Source organism: Octopus sinensis, linkage group LG19, assembly GCF_006345805.1.
Source record: "Octopus sinensis linkage group LG19, ASM634580v1, whole genome shotgun sequence".
Classification (NCBI taxonomy): Eukaryota; Metazoa; Mollusca; class Cephalopoda; order Octopoda; family Octopodidae; genus Octopus; species Octopus sinensis.
The window spans coordinates 46,709,690-46,729,734 of record NC_043015.1 but is presented as its reverse complement, the minus strand read 5'-3'; the positions used below and the strand labels follow the sequence as shown (position 1 = coordinate 46,729,734).

At 39.7% G+C, this 20,045-nt stretch overlaps 1 protein-coding gene across 2 annotated transcripts in view; it reads right to left on the bottom strand.

Moving 5' to 3' along the window:
- Positions 1-20,045, bottom strand: part of LOC115222126 (pleckstrin homology domain-containing family B member 2) — a 54,027-nt gene that overhangs the window by 28,113 nt on the left and 5,869 nt on the right. Inside the window, exon 1 of one of the 2 annotated variants that reach the window (XM_036511472.1) lies at positions 1,422-1,594. The exons of the other annotated variant lie outside the window; for it this stretch is intronic. The gene's annotated coding sequence lies outside the window, so the exon portion shown is untranslated. Of the gene's footprint in view, positions 1-1,421; positions 1,595-20,045 lie in introns of those variants that run through there. 2 annotated transcript variants of the gene reach the window in all.

The window sequence follows — 20,045 nt, the reverse complement described above, 5'->3', positions numbered from 1 at the left end:
TTCAGATGCATTTTGTGATGTCGGGCGCAAAAATACCTTAAGCTAAGCCTGAAAGCAATGAAGGCATAAAAGAATCATCCATAACTTGCAGTAAGCAATATTTATTAAACGTTATTACTGTTATTGCTTTATTTTCTGCAAACAAAATGCACAAAAAAGCTACATGTTTGCATTATGTTATATATACAATAATAATAAAGGATGTTACTGTATACAGTTTTACAAACCAAGGATGTTATATAGACCTCCTTGACTCAAGTTGGAGAAGGGGTGCATATTATACACAAGGTTTAGGTTTTTCAGAGATACAGCCCCACCAAAAATTCCCTGCGTATTATACTCAAGGGCGAACTATACTCAAGGATTTACAGTATGCGCGCGCATGCATGCATACATATATCGTATCTAGAAAAAAATCCCATTTTCCGCAGCGGTGTCGTATGAAATTGTCACCCATAATTATGACCCTAGAATCGATCTATTGCATTTCAATCTGTTTTAGGGTTAGAGTTAGGAGTAGGGTATCTGTTTTTTCTTCGCAAATGTAAATAAACCCAATCTGTTTCTTAAACGAGGGACATATTCATACAGGACGGAATGTTTTCACCCCAAATGGAGGTCAGCGATTGGTTAAAATTGCCGAAATGCTCGATTTTAAAGTGGAAATATCTTACAAACTATAGAATTTTCTCAATAAAGCCAAGAAAAAATGATGTTTTATAAACACATTCTACCAGTATACGAAGTTTAAAAGTGTTTAGTTAACTAGAAATTGTGTTGACATATGCCGTTCAAAAGGAAAAGCTCCCGTATCTTTGTTAGAAACAGTTCCTTACAAATTTCAAATAATTGAAAATAAGAGAACATATATACACATACACACACACGTACAGACAGGATACACATACATACACGCGCGCGCGCCTTCAGCGAAGCCAAGCGTTGAGAGAGAAAGAGAGAAACGTCAAAAATGTGCTTTTTAACATCCACCTCTGCAATATGCCGACCTAAACGAAGCCTAGATCAGTAAGTAGACGATGCATTTTCCTTCTTCTTGTGTTACAAATAAACGAAACATCCTTTTTACTCATCAAAATAGCGCCACTCGTACTGAATTCTATAAAAATACACTGCAAAAAGCGTGGGATTTTCGCTTATGTAATAATTAATGACTGACATTGCTAAACACGACCACCAAATGTTGGTATCTGCAATTTATCATCACATCTGCAAGCTATTATAGAAGATGTGAGCATTCCCACATCATTTGGTCTCTGCATTTAAATCAAGATATACTCCGGTACTACGAAAACGCCCGAGATCCTTCAATCAGCTCTACATGAAGGATTTTAAAATATATATATATATATATATATATATATATATATATATATATATATATATACTAAGTCGAATCTCACCCTTAGGTTAAGCTACTTCGCAGCTGGACGACGAAGGCAACAGGCCTGGAAAACGGCTGTGACAGACAGCAATCGACATCCCGATTCCTGCTATGATAGTCCGTCTTTCCGATTATATTGAAAAAACCATCCATAAGCTACCATAGAGACCGATAAGAATGTAAACAAACCGACACCACCAGCGCCACCACCACACAACTACTGTCAGATTGGCACCTCTCTCTCTCTCTCTCTCTCTCTCTCTCTCTCTCTCTCTCTCTAATACTGATCCGACAGAGACGACTGCGGTCGGTTGGTTGGTGTACACACGCACACACACACAGACACACGCACATACACACACACGCACACACACACAGACACACGCACATACACACACGCACACACACACAGACACACGCGCGTACACACACACTGTGTGCAAACAGATGTTACTGTTATGTTTAGAGTTCTACATAGACATTAATCCAGTCTGTTTCCTGTGTACATTGAACAGTGCAACTAATTATGGATTACAGATAGGAATACCTACTGCAGGGCCTCCTAACAACCATAATAGTGAAACGCACGTAGGAACTATAATATAAACATGTTTTTACCCTTTTTTTCTCTTATTTACATAACACACACACACACACACACACACACACACACACACACATACATACATACATGGATGGAAGCACTCCGTCGGTTACGACGATGAGGGTTCCGGTTGATCCGATCAACGGAACAGCCTGCTCGTGAAATTAACGTGTAAGTGGCTGAGCACTCCACAGACACGTGTACCCTTAACGTAGTTCTCGGGGATATTCAGCGTGACACAGAGAGTGACAAGGCTGGCCCTTTGAAATACAGGTACAACAGAAACAGGAAGTAAGAGTGAGAGAAAGTTGTGGTGAAAGAGTACAGCAGGGATCACCACCATCCCCTGCCGGAGCCTCGTGGATCTTTAGGTGTTTTCGCTCAATAAACACTCAAAACGCCCGGTCTGGGAATCGAAACCACGATCCTACGACCGCGAGTCCTCTGTCCAAACCACTGGGCCATTGCACCTCCACACATACATACTTACACACACATACATACATGTGGAGGCACATAGCCTAGTGGTTAGAGCGGCGGACTCGCGGTCGAGGGATCGCGGGTTCGAATCTCAGACCGGGCGATGTGTGTGTTTATGAGCGAAACACCTAAGCTCCACGCAGCTCTGGTAGAAGGTAATGGCGAAACTTCTGCTGATTCTTTCGCCACAACTTTCTCTCTTCTCCTGCATCTTGCAGCTCACCTGCGACGGACTTGCGTCCCGTCCAGGTGGGGAACCTATATGCCAAGAAACCGGGAAACCGGCCTTTATGAGCCAGGCATGGCTCGAGAAGAACCAACCAACATACATACATATGTACACAAAAAGGACATAGATGCAGGAAAAGCAGTAAAATATGACAACCGATGCAGACTTTGTAGAGTTAACCCCGAAGATATCACCCACATCATAAGCATCATCATCATCATCATCATCGTTTAACGTCCGTTTTCCATACTAGCATGGGTTGGACGGTTCAACTGGGGTCTCGGAAGCCAGAAGGCTGCGCCAGACCCAGTCTGATCTGGCAGTGTTTCTACAGCTGGATGCCCTTCCTAACGCCAACCACTCCGAGAGTGTAGTGGGTGCTTTTTGTGTGCCACCTGCAGTTGTTCGAAAATGTTATCACGGTATCATTTACCGAAAATGTTATCACGGTATCATTTACCGATAAGACGTGATGCTGTAACTAGGACACTGTGTAACAAGATCCGTCAAAAGGATAACCCCGCGGACATAGAAATAAGAACCCATAATAATAAGAAGCCATAGCCACTCATACTAAAAAGGAGTACTAGTGGAATGTTCCAGTGAAAACGTTGATAAAATGTAAACACAATAGACCTAATATAACAATTTGGGATAGAGAAGAGAAACTGGGTTACAGCTGTGGAAATCAGCTGGCCAGCAGATGTGTTAACATAAAGCTAAAGATCAACAAACAAGAAAATACTTATGCTAAACTATTGAGAAATCTACAGTTACTCTATCCAGATTACGAGTTCAGGTTTATAGTTGTAATTATTGGAGCACTGGGATATGTAACACACTGCCTAAATACCAATCCTGAGAAATTAAGCTTCTCAAAATCAGAAAGGAAGGAAGCTGATTCGAAAACTACAGATCCAAGCCATCACTGGAAATGTAAAAATCTGTAAAACTTTCCAGAAGTTTATCATTTAACCCTTTCGTTACCGTATTTCCGTTGAGATGCTCTGTTTCTTTCAATTAATTTTAAATATAACAAAGAATTTAGTAAAATAATTTGGTTATCATTAAGCTAGTGTTAGGAATATAAATTGTGACTAAGGTTTGGTGGAAGATATTAATTCAAAACTTATGAAAACAAGACATTTGTACTACAGGGCCAGAGCTGGTTTCAGCCGGGTTAGTAACGAAAGGGTTAAGTATATACGAGCATGTCGAGACATGTAACTATATGCTTGACAATACATACAGATCTGTATATAAACAAGCTGTTAGAAAACTGATTATAGCAGCGACTCCATCTAATAATATCTGAAGAAGGAATATTATTCCGAAATACCATATCAGACTATAGATTACTAAATTACAACAGGTATATAGCCCATGGTCTGTATTATAGTGCATTGTTGTACCATTCAAAACTTTTTGTTCTTTACAAACAATACACAATGCTTCAAACAAACTACAATACTCTTCTTTATATATACAAAAATACCCTGTTGATGCTGAAAATCCAATGAAGGAGCCTTGGATCTAGTTTAGAAACCAGCTCTTTATTGGCAAGAACTCTTGAAATAAAACTGAATGCATACACCTGAAAAGACATTTTAAAACCACAATTGGAAAATAATCCTTTAAGTTAGTGTTAAGTAACCTTTTTGATGAGAGTTGGGGTAAAAAGTCAAGCATTCTCAAGGTTGTGATTGTAGGTGATATTGTTGGAGATTGTATAAAAGTAGGTTGGCCAAAATCTTTAACTCTGTGTTCAGCAGAGTTATGGGCCTGAAGTTCCCTATCTCGTCCCCCTTGCTCGGGTCCTTACTGATCAACGCCACCACCCTCTGGCTTGCAGACTTGGGAATTCTCCCATTCTGCTGCCAATTGGCGTAGACGCTGGCCAGCAGGTGTCTGAACAAGTCTGGCATACTTTTGTAAAATTCGTAAGGCAGACCATCAAGACCCAGCAAGTTCTCCCCGGGGCATTCGCCAAAAAAAGAAGAAAGGCAATGAGCTGGCAGAAACGTTAGCACGCCGGGCGAAATGCTTTGCAGTATTTTGTTTGCCACTGCGTTCTGAGTTCAAATTCCGCCAAGGTCGACTTTACCTTTCATCCTTTCGGGGTCGATAAATTAAGTACCAGTGACACACTGGGGTCGATGTAATCGACTTAATCCGTTTGTCTGTACTTGTTTGTCCCCTCTATGTTTAGCCCCTTCTGGGCAATAAAGAAATATATATAAAAGTAGGATGACAAGCAGTGTCATAAAAAAGTAAATTAACTGCACTGATAGTGACAATAGTAAAATCCTGTAACTTTATAAACACAGACATGATAATATAGTATCCTCTAGTGATAGTACAAGCATTTCTGAAATACTAACTGAGGTACACTGCTGCAACATAGTATATTCAACTACAAAAACTAGTAAAAGCTACAGAGTCACGTTTAATACCCAATGGGTGGCCTTTCTATGTTAGTTTAGGCCACACACAAGGTGCAGATGGTATTTGGGCTGAGGCGGCGAGCTGGCAGAATCATTAGCACGCCGGGCGAAATGCTCAGCGGTATTTCGTCTGCCGTTACGTTGTGAGTTCAAATTCCGCTGAGGTCGACTTTGCCTTTCATTCTTTCGGGGTCGATAAATTAAATACCAGTTATGCACTGGGGTCGATGTAATCGACTTAATCCCTCTGTCTGTCTTTGTTTGTCCGCTCTGTATTTAGCCCCTTGTGGGTAATAAAGAAATAGATATTTGATCACAATTTTCAACTGCTAATTTTACACATTTTTTTTTTACTTTTCTTGTTGGTCATTTATTTCTTAAAAGCAATAACCATTTTTGCTTTATTTTTTTTTTTTTTTTTGCAGAATAATTGACTATGGAAAATTTTGACACCCTTTCCCACTTCCCCAATTTATAGAAGAGGCATGGAGTCCTCTTTGGCCATCTGTGCCAGAAGGACAAACAAAGGAGCTTTCAGATTTCCTCAACATCAGCAGAAGGATGGTGGAAAAGGCCAGAAAGGCGCTAAAAGATTCAGGATTTGACTATGAGGCAACAACAGAGAGGAAAACCCCATGACTGACAATCTAATGCCATTAGGACGCCAGAATTCCTCAAGGCGAGGAGTTGGCAGAATCGTTAGCACGCCGGCTGAAATGCATTGCGGTATTTCGTCTGCCGCTACGTTCTGAGTTCAAATTCCACCGAGGTCCACTTTGCCTTTCATCCTTCCGGGGTCGATAAATTAAGTACCAGTTATGCACTGGGGTCGATGTAATCGACTTAATACCTATGTCTGTCCTTGTTTGTCCCCTCTGTGTTTAGCCCCTTGTGGGTAATAAAGAAATAGAAATAGGTATTTCGTCTGCCGCTACGTTCTGAGTTCAAATTCCGCCAAGGTCGACTTTGCCTTTCATCCTTTCGGGGTCGATAAATTAAGTACCAGTTACGCACTGGGGTCAATGTAATCGACTTAATCTGTTTGTCTATCCTTGTTTGTCCCCTCTGTTATTTAGCCCCTTGTGGGCAATAAAGAAATAAGAATTCCTTATTGAGATCCAGATCATCGACAATGATCTCCGCAAGTCAAAGCATGCCACTGCATGGGAGAAAGGTGCGGATGAAAAGCTCATCAGGGCAGGTGGTGCATGGGGACATTTCACTACATTTCATACAAGATGAGGAAGAGACAATTTCTGTCCCAAGGTGATGCAGGAAAAGTGACCGAAACACACCAAGAAGATGATCAACAAGTTGAAACACCCACTGGAGCCAGATATGCTGTGGTTCTTCTCTGAAGAGGAGAGTATCTGCCAAAACCAGAAGAGAGTTTAAATGTGGACAATTTTCCTTAAAAAGAAACTATTCATATACATTGGAATACCAGGGATAATTTATTGTGATGACGTATAACACATTAAGTCCCAAAATGGTGGTTGTGGTATGACATGCATTCCTTCATTATAGTCATTTCAACAATACGTGGTTCAGATACATCATGAATATAAATATAAATGATATTATTACTCTTTACTCTTTTACTTGTTTCAGTCATTTGACTGCGGCCATGCTGGAGCACCACCTTTAATCGAGCAACTCGACCCCGGGACTTATTGTTTTGTAAGCCCAGTACTTATTCTATCGGTCTCTTTTGCCGAGCCGCTAAGTAACGGGGACATAAACACACCAGCATTGGTTGTCAAGCAATGCTAGGGGGACAAACACAGACACACAAATGCATATATATATATATATATATATATACATATATACGACGGGCTTCTTTCAGTTTCCGTCTACCAAATCCACTCACAAGGCTTTGGTCAGCCTGAGGCTATAGTAGAAGGCACTTGCCCAAGGTGCCACGCAGTGGGACTGAACCCAGAACCATGTGGTTGGTAAACAAGCTACTTACCACACAGCCACTCCTATTACACTATTGTGTAATATTTACTATATATTACACAATTATATTTATATATGCATCTCAACAATGCATTGTTGAAACGATTTTAATGAAAGATACATAATACCATAACCTCAACCTCCAATCTTGTACTTTATATATTGGTTTGAAATTTTGGCACAAGGCCAGCAGGTTGGAGTGGTTGGTGTTAGGAAGGGCATCCAGCTGTAGAAACTCTGCCAGATCAGTTTGGAGCCTGGCGCAGTCATCTGGTTCGCCAGTCCTCAGTCAAATCGTTCAACCCATGCTAGCATGGAAAGCAGGCGTTAAATGATGATGATGATGATGATGAGACCACAAGAGACTTGGCTTATCAAGCATGTCTTTCTACTAAAATAATTCAGAGTAAGCTTTTCATTGGAAGTCCCGTGGGCCACAGTTTGCCCAAGACTGTCATAAAGTCTACAACAAGAGATGCTAATGTAACCTATAATTTACTTGTAGAAACTCTAAAGCTCTATCCATGCTCAAAATATTTACAATGCTGAGAAACAAGTGGAATTAATCATACTTTCTGCTAAAATAGGGATGGAATTTGTAAAAAAAAACTGGTTCATATTTACAAACTTAATATGAAAATTGTCCCCAAAACCTTTCCAGCAATGAGCACTCTATCTTCCCTGTTCTACAGACTAAGTGCAAGAAATATCTAGGTACTGATAAGCATGTATCATATGAAAGTGCTGTGAATAAAAAGTAGCCCAAAGAATATTAGGATCTTTTCGGTTGAACGGCAGTTTTTTAAAATAATTTCCACGTAACTAAACACTTTTAAACTTCGTACACTGGTAGAATGTGCTTATAAAACATCTTTTTTTCTTGGCTTTATTGAGAAAATTCTATAGTCTGTAAGATATTTTTTGTTTTTTTTTTCTTCAATTTCTGCAAATTTAACCAATCAATGACGTCTATTGAGGTAAAAAAAAACATTTTGTGCCATATGAATATGTCCCTCGTTTAAGAAACAGATTGGGTTTATTTACATTTCTGAAGAAAAAAAGATACCCTCCCCCCCACCCCTAACCCTAACTCTAAAACAGATTGAAATGCAATAGATCGATACTAGGGTCATAATTATGGGTGACAATTTCATATGACACCGCTAGAAAAACTGCCATTCAAACCAAAAAGATCCGAATATTATACGAGATTTAAAAAAAAAAATGGCAGCCATAGCTTTCCTCTTGCAAGATAGTATCCCACAATGCACTTTCAGTAACAGTGCTGATAACAGCATTTGGGATACTTGACTGGTCTATCAAGGAAATTCATTCCTTAGACATTAATATCTGCAAACTGTGATACTGGCAGACACTGATGGAAAAAGAAAGCAAGAGGCTTAAAGATCAGTGCAGATAACCTTAGAGTGCTGTATGTTATCACTGAGATCAGATATCCTGCACATACAATCATATATGTACATGTCCGTATGTGTATGTGCATATACACACATGTATCCGGCCTAATTAGAACACTGCTACTAAATCAGCAGTGATAAAACATGCAGGTAGAAAGCTGGAAGTAATATATTTAAATTTATGCAAATGTGTGTGTATCTGTATATGTGTATGAATATACATATGAATATATATATATACATACATATCATTAATTAACGTGTGGTTTTATATGTGTATATGTGTGAATGAATGAATATATATATTGGCCTACTCGCTTAGACAGTGGGGTGGCGTTATTTGAAGGCTAAAACAATGCAAAGCGCATTGTGACCAGCGATGTGTAGCAACATCTGATAACTTCGTCGGTCACGGTGATATATGTACATATATATATATATATATCTTAATGCATATATAATAAACATATTTGCATAAATTTAAATTTAATGCTTCCATCAGTTGTGTATACATATGTAGGTGTGTACATATATGTATGTATATATGCATATATTTGTATATTATTTATTTCTCTCTCTCTCTCTCTATGTATATATATATATATATATATATACGGAGTTAAATGTTGAGGCTAATGAATACAGCTTTTGATATATAACCTGTGAAAGTACTTTTATATAAACTTAGCAGTGCAAAATGTCACAATTTCTCTTGGAGAACATGTTACTTCAGACAGACAAACGATGAATAATTTGCTTATTAAACTCTCATCATCATCATTTTAACATCTGTTTTTCCATGTTTGTATGTGTGAGATGAAAGGGTACTGGAGAAGAGTTTTCTACAGCTGGATGCCCTTCCTGTTGCCAATCCTTGCTTGTTTCCAAGTGAGGTAATAACATCCTCATCTATTGCACAACAAACAGTCTCAACATGTTAAGGTGAAGAACTCTTTACTCTTTTACTTGTTTCAGTCATTTGACTGCGACAATGCTGGAGCACTGCCTTTAGTCGAGCAAATCGACCCCAGGACTTATTCCTTGTAAGCCTAGTACTTATTCTATCAGTTTCTTTTGCTGAACTGCTAAGTTATGGGGGCGTAAACGCACCAGCATCAGTTGTCAAGCGATGTTGGGGGTACAAACACAAACACATATACACACACATACATACATATATATTATATATATATATATATATACATATGATGGGCTTCTTTCAGTTTCTGTCTACCAAATCCACTCACAAGGCTTTGGTTGGCCCAAGGCTATAGTAGAAGACACTTGCCCAAGGTGCCATGCAGTGGGACTGAACCCGGAACATGTGGTTGGTAAGCAAGCTACTTACCACACAGCCAATCCTACGCCTAACTGGAGACAAATAACACTGTATGAAAGAACATCTCGTTCAGAAGTCAGAAGCCCAGACTCACTTTCACAGCAGACTACAAGCAAACAACACAGCTAACGAGGTCACTGAATATATATATGAAGATGATGAAATATGAATGAACTCACAGAAACACACATACATGTGTGTGTATGTGTGTATACAAGTGGATACTGAAAAGTTCCTGGCTTAGGGTAAAAGAAGTACTTGAAGATCTTTTACTCTTTTACTTGTTTCAGTCATTTGACTGCGGCCATGCTGGAGCACCGCCTTTAATCGAGCAACTCGACCCCGGGACTTAATCTTTTGTAAGCCCAGTACTTATTCTATCGGTCTCTTTTGCCGAACCGCTAAGTAATGGGGATGTAAACACACCAGCATCGGTTGTCAAGCAATGCTAGGGGGACAAACACAGACACACAAACGCATATATATATATATATATATATACGACAGGCTTCTTTCAGTTTCCGTCTACCAAATCCACTCACAAGGCATTGGTCGGCCCAAGTCTATAGTAGAAGACACTTGCCCAAGGTGCCACGCAGTGGGACTGAACCCGGAACCATGTGGTTGGTAAACAAGCTACTTACCACACAGCCACTCCTATGATTTTATTCAGTATCCCCACCCCTCAGATTCATGTTCTTACTGCAGCGGTCCTTCAGTTTTTCTAAGCCCTATGAAAGAACTCAGAATGTCGGGCCTCCAAATAGGCCTTTTGCAATACCCTTAAAGCTAGAAACTTTTCAGCACCACCTCGTATATATTATAACTGAAAAGCTCCAATTTCCAGTACTCCGAGTAACTCATTTCTGATCATCAGCTAGTAAACTGAGCTTGGTTTTCTTTAGAATACTCTGTTACTTGTTTCAGTCATTAGACTGAGGCCATGCTAGAGCACTGCCTTAAAGGGTTTTAGTTGAACAAATTGACTCCAGGACTTATTGTAAGCCTAGTACTTATTCTATTGGTCTCTTTTGCCAAACCGCTAAGTTACAGGGATATGAGCACACCAACATCGGTTGTCAAGCGATGGAGGGGGGGGCAAACACAGACACCCACATAGATATATATATATAAAGTTAATCCAAACATGAAAGCACAAAAAAACACAACAACGCGAGGACGTGGAACAATATAGTATTATTGGGCGTTCAGGAAAGAAGGAAAGAAGGAGGGTTTAATGTTTCGAGCGGAGCTCTTCGTCGGAAACATAAGAGAAGGAAAGATCCAGAGAAGGGAAGACAGAGGAAAAAAAAATCGCCAACGGTACACATGAGGTCACATTTTGAAAGACCGGAAGATATATATATATACATATATATGATGGTCTTTTTTTCAGTTTCCATCTACCATGTCTACTCACAAGGTTTTAGCCTGCCTGAGGCTAAAATAGAAGACACTTGCCCGAGGTGCTATGCAGTGGGTCTGAACCCAGAACCATGTGGTTGGGAAGCAAGCTTCTTACCACACAGCCATGCCTGCACCTATGCAAATATTCACCGTCTGAATATTTCTGGAAACATGAAAGAAAGTTTGAAGGGAACATCATTATACATATACTCTTTCATTAGAAAAAAAAACCTTTGTGAACAACATGTGCGAAAACAGCTGCCTCAAACTCAAGCTTTTGATCTCATTTCTGGTTCTCTTGGTAACCTATTTATATAAAGCTGAAGTTGTCTGGTTTGGTAGCCTTCAACTAACACTATCTCCTCCGAGACCCTGCGGTGCAAGTTGACCAAAATTGAGAGTATGATAGAAGAAGGCTTGCTCTTCCTTCCGTAGAAGATAAAATTTCAAATCGGACCATGTTAACACCAAAAATTATTTACATCAAAAAGGTGCTTTTTTTCTATAAAAATCCCCATTTTTTACGATTTTTTTAATGCTGTGTCGCCATTTTTCAGTGTATTTCAACCAGAAAAATGTTCACTTAAAGAGAATAACAAGCTACATAATGCTAGAATTTTACTTTTGAAAAATTCCAATTCTAAAGGGTCGAAACAAACCCGAGCAACACCGGACGATACTGCTAGTATCATTATAAGCATTATAAACTCTATACAATTGAAGTCATGAAATTGCGTCGCTGTTTAAGCAATGTTCCAAAATAATACTTTTAAGTAACACTTTTAATGTTTTTGAAAACAATAAATGTGTGTGTAGTTTACAGTTTACTTCCTGATGACTGGAAACAAGCAACTTGGAAATTGCGTTGCTATTTAAGCAATGTTCCAAAATAATTCTTTTGTATAATACTTTTAATTGATGTTTTTAATTAACACTTTTGAAAACTGGTGGTGGAAGCACTCCGTCGGTTACGACGATGAGGGTTCCGGTTGATCCGATCAACGGAACAGCCTGCTCATGAAATTAACGTGTAAGTGGCTGAGCACTCCACAGACACGTGTACCCTTAACGTAGTTCTTGGGGATATTCAGCGTGACACAGAGAGTGACAAGGCCGGCCCTTTGAAATACAGGTACAACAGAAACAGGAAGTAAGAGTGAGAGAAAGTTGTGGTGAAAGAGTACAGCAGGGATCACCACCATCCCTGCCGGAGCCTCGTGGACCTTTAGATGTTTTCGCTCAATAAACACTCACAACGCCCGGTCTGGGAATCGAAACCGTGATCCTACGACTGCGAGTCCGCTGCCCTAACTACTGGGCCATTGCGCCTCCTTTTGAAAACAATGAGTGTGTGTGTGCAGTATACAAGCTGACAAATGGAAACAAGCAACTCAGAGTACAGGAAATCAAAGCCTTTCATTTATAATGTGCTAAAGAATAACTGAGTCCTGTAATTTATCGTTTCTGGTGAATGGACAGAAATTTCAACATCATCATCATCGTTTAACGTCCACCTTCCATGCTGGCATGGGTTGAATAGTCTGACAGGAGCCAGCCAGGTAGAAGACTACCTCAGGCTACTGTGTCTGTTTTGGCATGGTTTTTTTCAGTTTGATGCCCTTCCTAATACCAACCACCCCACAGAATGGACTGAGTGCTATTTATGTGGCACCAGCACAGGTGAGGTCAGTTTTGGCGTGGTTTTTTTACAGTTGGACACCCTTCCAAATGCCACCCACTTCATAGTGTAGACTGGATGCTTTTTACATGGCACCAGCACTGGCAGGGTCACCAAGTAACTTGCAAATGGTTTTAGGTACACTTTTCCATACTTTTCCGCTGAGGTCAACTTTGCCTTTCATCCTTTCGGGGTCGATAAATCAAGTACCAGTTACGCACTGGGATTGATGTAATTGACTTAATTCCTTTGTTTGTCCCCTCTGTTTATCCCCTTGTGGGCAATAAAGAAATAAGAAACTGAAAGAAGCCTGTCATTCATATATATATATATATATATATATATATATATAATATATATATATATATATATATATGTGTGTGTGTGTGTATGTTTGTCACCCCAACATCGCTTGACAACTGATGCCAGTGTGTTTACATCCTGTAACTGAGCAGTTCAGCAAAAGAGACCAAAAGAATAAGTATTAGGCTTATAAAGAAAAAGTCCTGGGGTTGATTTGCTCAACTAAAGGCAGTGCTCCAGCATGGCCACAGTCAAATGACTGAAACAAGTAAAAGAATGACAGAATAAAAGTATAAAAGAATACCTGAATTAACTATGTACAAATTGTGTGCGTGTTTATATATAAATACATATAATATGGATATATATATATACAGTTAATCCAAACATGAAAACACAAAGAGAAAACACAACAACATGAGGACGTGGAACAAGTATAGTGTTATTGGGCGCTCAGGAAAGAAGGAGGGTTTAACGTTTCGAGCAGAGTTCTTTGTCAGATACACAGGAAAAGGAAAGATCCAAAGAAGGGAAGACAGAGGAAAAAAAATTGGCAACGGTACACACGTGGTCACATTTTGAATGACCGGAAGGGAATGGGTGAAGAAAAAGTTCTTTCAAAGATAGGAGAGTGCAAGAGGAGGTATGTGTGTGTAAGTGTACATATATTTATCATCATTTAACATCCATTTTCCATGTTGGCATGAGCTGGATGGCTCAACAGATGCTGGCAAGCTAATAGACTATACCAAGCTTTCTTGGCTGCTTTGGCCTGGTTTCTATGGCTGGATGCCCTTCCTAATGCCAACCACTTTACAGAGTGTACTCAGTGCTTTTCACATGGCACCAGCATCAGTCGGGTCATCAGGTAACTTGCAAGACTTAAGATCCCCTGACTGGGGTGGCTTTGTGCCAGTTGATGAAAGGTTAAAGTATGAGAGAGGGCTAGAAATGGGTGTGTTGCTGTAGAGGAGATATGAAGCTACTCCAGATAGAAAAGAAAGGAAAGGGGGAGATGTTGGTGGAGATATGTTGGAACATATCTTCAAGATACAATGGGAGTGCTAGAGAATGGGTAGAGGTGACTGTAGCAGGCAATGGTGAGAGATATAGGAATGGCTCAGGGAGGCTATGGTAGATAGGTGAGGACACTGAGCGTAATAGCAGATAAGATTACAGGTAAGTATGAGTGCAGCCATACACATACATATACATGTCTTACAGTTATTAACCTTTTGGTACTCAGATTACTCTATCAGATGCAAAGCTTATTGATTCACACTATTTTGGCTTAATCATGCATTATTTTTCTTTTTTTTTTTTACTTGTTTCAGTCATTTGACTGCGGCCATGCTGGAGCACCGCCTTTAGTCAAGCAAATCGACAATGTTGGGGGACAAGCACACACACACACACACACATACATATATATACATACGACAGGCTTCTTTCAGTTTCCGTCTACCAAATCCACTCACAAGGCTTTGGTCGGCCCGAGGTTATAGTAGAAGACACTTGCCCAAGGTGCCACGCAGTAGGACTGAACCCGGAACCATGTGGTTGGTAAGCAAGCTACTTACCACACAGCCACTCCTACGCCTATAATCTAATAGCTTTGAGATTTTGATGATGTAGCTTTAGCTTTAGAATAACATTGTAAGGTGGACGCAGGAAACTGAATCTGATCAGCTTGAACACAAAACAGGTAAAATATTTGAGCCTGATATGGCCAGTTTAAATGTTAATGGATTAAATGATGTAAAAGAATGTGTATTTTAATTAATTCTTTTATTATTATAGCTTGCTACAAGTAACTGACAATAAAACTGAATATTTTATCACCCAGAATTTTTTATAAGTGCACCCATTAGTGTGTATGTTAGTGCACGTCTATATAGACACACGTGAAGGCACATGGCTCAGTGGTTAGAGCGTCGAGCTTACAATCGTGAGGTTTTGAGTTTAAATCCCGGACCGGGCTGCGTGTTGTGTTCTTGAGCAAGACACTTTATTTCACGTTGCTCCAGTTAACTCAGCTGTAGAAATGAGTTGCGACGTCACAGGTGCCAAACTGTATCGACTGCTACCTTTCCTTGGACAACACTGGTGGCGTGGAGAGGGGAGGCCGGTATGCATGGGCGACTGCTGGTCTTCCATAAACCATCTTGCCCGGACTTGTGACTAGGAGGGTAATTTTCTAGGTGCAATCCCATGGTCAGTGTCGTGACCGAAGGGGGTCCCCCCAATATATATACACACACACATACATCCAGATTAAGAAAGTGGAATGAGTAAAATTCAGGCTACATATTGTTTTCTATACCTGCCACGGATTGCTTGAAACTTACAAACTCCCTACACTTTTATCCCTGGATTTTACCCTTATCTATCTATCTATCTATCTACATACAAGAATATATACACACACACACACATATATACCTATGTTGATCCAAAGTTAAAATTATTATCATGATTGTCTTGTAGCAAGAAGGTTATTAGCTAAGGACATTACTATCCTTAATATATAAACAACAATCCCTATTTCGAATCTAGTCTGGAACAGTTTATATAATCAAAAATGAGACACCTGTGTATATAGTACTGCAATCAATCAATCTAAAGACGAATTTAATAATCAAGAAAACTATAATCAGATTCTATTCAATCAGCTATGACCATTCTCCTAACAACCTTTTGAATTCTGAACATCTAATAGCAGACACCAAACCAAAAGCCTTACTTCCCTGAACATGGACACATTGTAACTCCGACGTCTGGCAGCTGACTTGGCAGACACCCATAAAATTATTAACCATCTTACAAACAATAACTCTGAGCACCTTTTCAAACTCCACCTGTCTAACACCTGAGGGCATATTTACAAAGTCAGAAAACAGCACAGCTCCCATGACTTTCGGAAACATTTTTTCACACTAAGAGTTGCTGAAGTATGGAACAAACTGCCGGCATCAGTTGTTAGTTGTTGGAGCACTGCATCCTTCAAAACGTCCATGCTTCTTGAGATTTGCCAACACTACACCTGATTTTCTCCCCTCCATACACACGCAAGCATGTATCTGACTCATACACTGTTCACTTTCCAGATATTTGTACATTACTACATATGCTTTATATGCACTTTTGACAAGTTGTGGTGCACCTGAGCACTGTATACAATAATTTCATTATTATTATTATTAAAAAATACTGAAAAGTAGTGCAATAAATGAAACAGGAAGAATATCATAATTGTTATTATTGATCAATAAAACAGAACTAAAAAACACCTGATGCTAAAAGAAAGAAAAAAGAAAAATGAATATCCAATTAAGTGTTGCTTTTATCAATAGCTTAATAATAGGGTGACAGTGGATTTGTACCAGACAGTGGGTTGATAAACAGCTTTAATTGATTGATTTCACATGAAAGAGACAGAGGTAAAAAAGGTATTCTTTTGATTTATGATCACAAATTGAAAGTGAAAAATTATCATAAATAATCGACTTTGATATTTTGGTGGGGAAAAAATTGAAATTTGGTTTTAAAAAAAATTGCAGAATCAGAATCTCTATATTTTTAATTGTGACAATCAACAACAATCTTCTAATATAATAACGAGCGTGTGAGTATATGTATGTACATGTACAAGGGAAGTATGTGAATATTTGTATCAGTGATTATTATAAAATAATAATAATGAAATTATTGTATACAGTGCTCAGGTGCACCACAACTTGTCAAAAGTGCATATGCAGTAATGTACAAATGTCTAGGAAATGAACAGTGTATGAGTCAGATACATGCTTGCGTGTGTATGGAGGGGAGAAAATCAGGTGTAGTGTTGGCGAATCTCAGGAAGCATGGAAGTTTTGAAGGATGCATTGCTCCGACAACTAACAACTGATGCTGGCAGTTTGTTCCATACTTCAGCAACTCTTAGCCTGAAAAAACATTTCCGAAAGTCATGGGAGCTGTGCTGTTTTCTGACTTTGTAAATATGTCCACGGGAGTTAGACCGGTGGAGTTTGAAAAGGTGCTCAGAGTTATTATTTGTAAGATGGTTAATAATTTTATGGGTGTCTGCATTATGTACCTTATTTATATATAAAATACTACAATTAGCTGTCATCTTTGACGGCACGGGGCCAGCTAGTAATAGAGATAATTATTTAAAATTTTGTCACAAGGCCAGCAGTTTTGAGGCGGGGCAAGTTGATTACATCAGCTCTAATACTTGACTGGTATTATATCTTATTGCCCCTGAAAGAATGAAAGGTAAAGTCAACCTGAGTGGAATTTGAACTTGAAATGTAAAGAGCTGGAAGAAATGATGCTAAGCATTTCATTCCATGCACTAACGATTCTACCAACTCACTGCCTTTAATAATTCTAATTTGGTACAAGACCAGCAATATTAGTGGGATGGGGTTCATTGATTGCACCACTGATCTCAATATTTGACTGGTATTTTACTGACCCTGACATGGGCCTGGGAACAGGGGGTGCAAGCGCACCCCTAGAATTTTTGCGGAGTGCAGAACCAAAATTTGCAGCCCTACTTATTTTTCTCAGGTTTAGAAAACGGTAAATAAAAAGTGATGTGTAAAAAGTAGCTTGAAGTTAGGTTCCTTCTCAAAGAACAAAACACAAAAATAACAACAACAAAAAAAATAAATAAGACCTTGTTTGTAAATATTTTTGGACCTGAGTTTGCACCCCCTAAGCATATTTCATTCCCGAGCCAGTGGACCCTGAGAGGATGAAGAGTAAAGGTGACTTGGTGAAATTTGGGCTCAGAATATAAAGAGCCAGAAAAATGCCACAGAGCCTTTTGTCCAACATGCTAATGATTCTGCCAGCTGGCTTTCTTGATTGGATTCTTTTATTTTATTCTTTTATTTGTTTCAGCCATTTGACTGTGACCATGCTGGAGCAGCACCTTAAAAGGTTTTAGTTGAAGAAATCGACCCCAGGACAGTTGTCAAGCGATGGTGTGGGGGGGACAAACATAGGCATAAACGTGGTAAGTAGCTTGCTAACCAACCTCATGGTTCCGGGTTCAGTCCCACTGCGTGGCATCTTGGGCAAGTGTCTTCTGCTATAGCCCCGGGCCGACCAATGCCTTGTGAGTGGATTTGGTAGACGGAAACTGAAAGAAGCCTGTCATATATATGTATATATATATATATGTATGCGTGTTTGTGTGTGTGTGTTTGTCCCCCTAGCATTGTTTGACAACCGATGCTGGTGTGTTTACGTCCCCGTCACTTAGCGGCTCGGCAAAAGTGACCGATAGAATAAGTACTGGGCTTACAAAGAATAAGTCCTGGGGTCGATTTGCTCGACTAAAGGCAGTGCTCCAGCATGGCCGCAGTCAAATGACTGAAACAAGTAAAAGAGTAAGAGTATACATATATGCTGTAAACATGAGATTCCATGTTTGTTGACCAAGCCTGAAAGGGTCCTTACAATCCAAAAGCAGCACAAGGAATAAAATCCCTTGTTCCCTCTCTCCCAGCCCACAAATAGCTGATCTAGGGGAGATAACCCAACATCACTGACGCTGGACTATTTATTCTTTGATGACCAAATGACCAATAACCATAACAGAATTCTGCATCCCAGAGCTGAAGAGTCAAATTTGTCTTTGAAGTAGGGTCTGATGAGTCATCGCATCTTTGTGGATGCAAAACCATTGGTCACTCTATGACCAGACATTAACTTTATTACTATAATATATAAGTGCAGGCCGACTTTGCCTTTCATCCTTTCGGGGTCGGTTAAATAAGTACCAGTTAATCACTGGGGTCGATGTAATTGACTTAATCCCCTTGTCTGTCTTTGTTTGTCCCCTCTATGTTTAGCCCCCTGCGGGCAATAAAGAAATAAATATATAGGTGCAGGTGTGGCTGTGTGGTAAGAAGTTTGCTTCTCTGTGTGTGTGTGTGTGTATACATTTGTGTGTCTGTGTTTGTCCCCAAAAATCGCTTGACAACCGATGCTGGTGAGTTTACGTCCCCGTAACTTAGCGGTTCAGCAAAAGAGACCAATAGAATAAGTACTAAGCTTACAAAGAATAAGTCCTGGGGTCGATTTGCTCGACTATAAGCGGTGCTCCAGCATGGCCGCAGTCAAGTGACTGAAACAAGTAAAAGAGTAAGAGAGATTAAACGATTAGGATTTTCTTTCGCCCTTCATTCATTGAAACTTCATTTGGTTTCACTTTGGCGCCTGCCTCGCAAAACGAAAAAGCCCTCGAAAAATATTTATCCTCACATGCACAGTGAATAATAGGGACTGGGTGGGGTGAACAAACCCTTAAACAACAACAAAAATATACTATAAACGTATCTTCGCATTTTAAACAACAACCACAGATTAAACAATATGCCCCTTAAAAATCTTCAAGAGGAGTGGCTGTGTGGTAAGTAGCTTACTAACCAACCACATGGTTCCGGGTTCAGTCCCACTGCGTGGCATCTTGGGCAAGTGTCTTCTGCTATAGCCCCGGGCCGACCAAAGCCTTGTGAGTGGATTTGGTAGACGGAAACTGAAAGAAACCTGTCGTATATATGTATATATATATAAGTGTGTGTGTATATGTTTGTGTGTCTGTGTTTGTCTAGCATTGCTTGACAACCGATGCTGGTGTGTTTACGTCCCCGTTACTTAGCGGTTCGGCAAAAGAGACCGATAGAATAAGTACTGGGCTTACAAAGAATAAGTCCGGGGGTCGAGTTGCTCGACTAAAGGCGGTGCTCCAGCATGGCCGC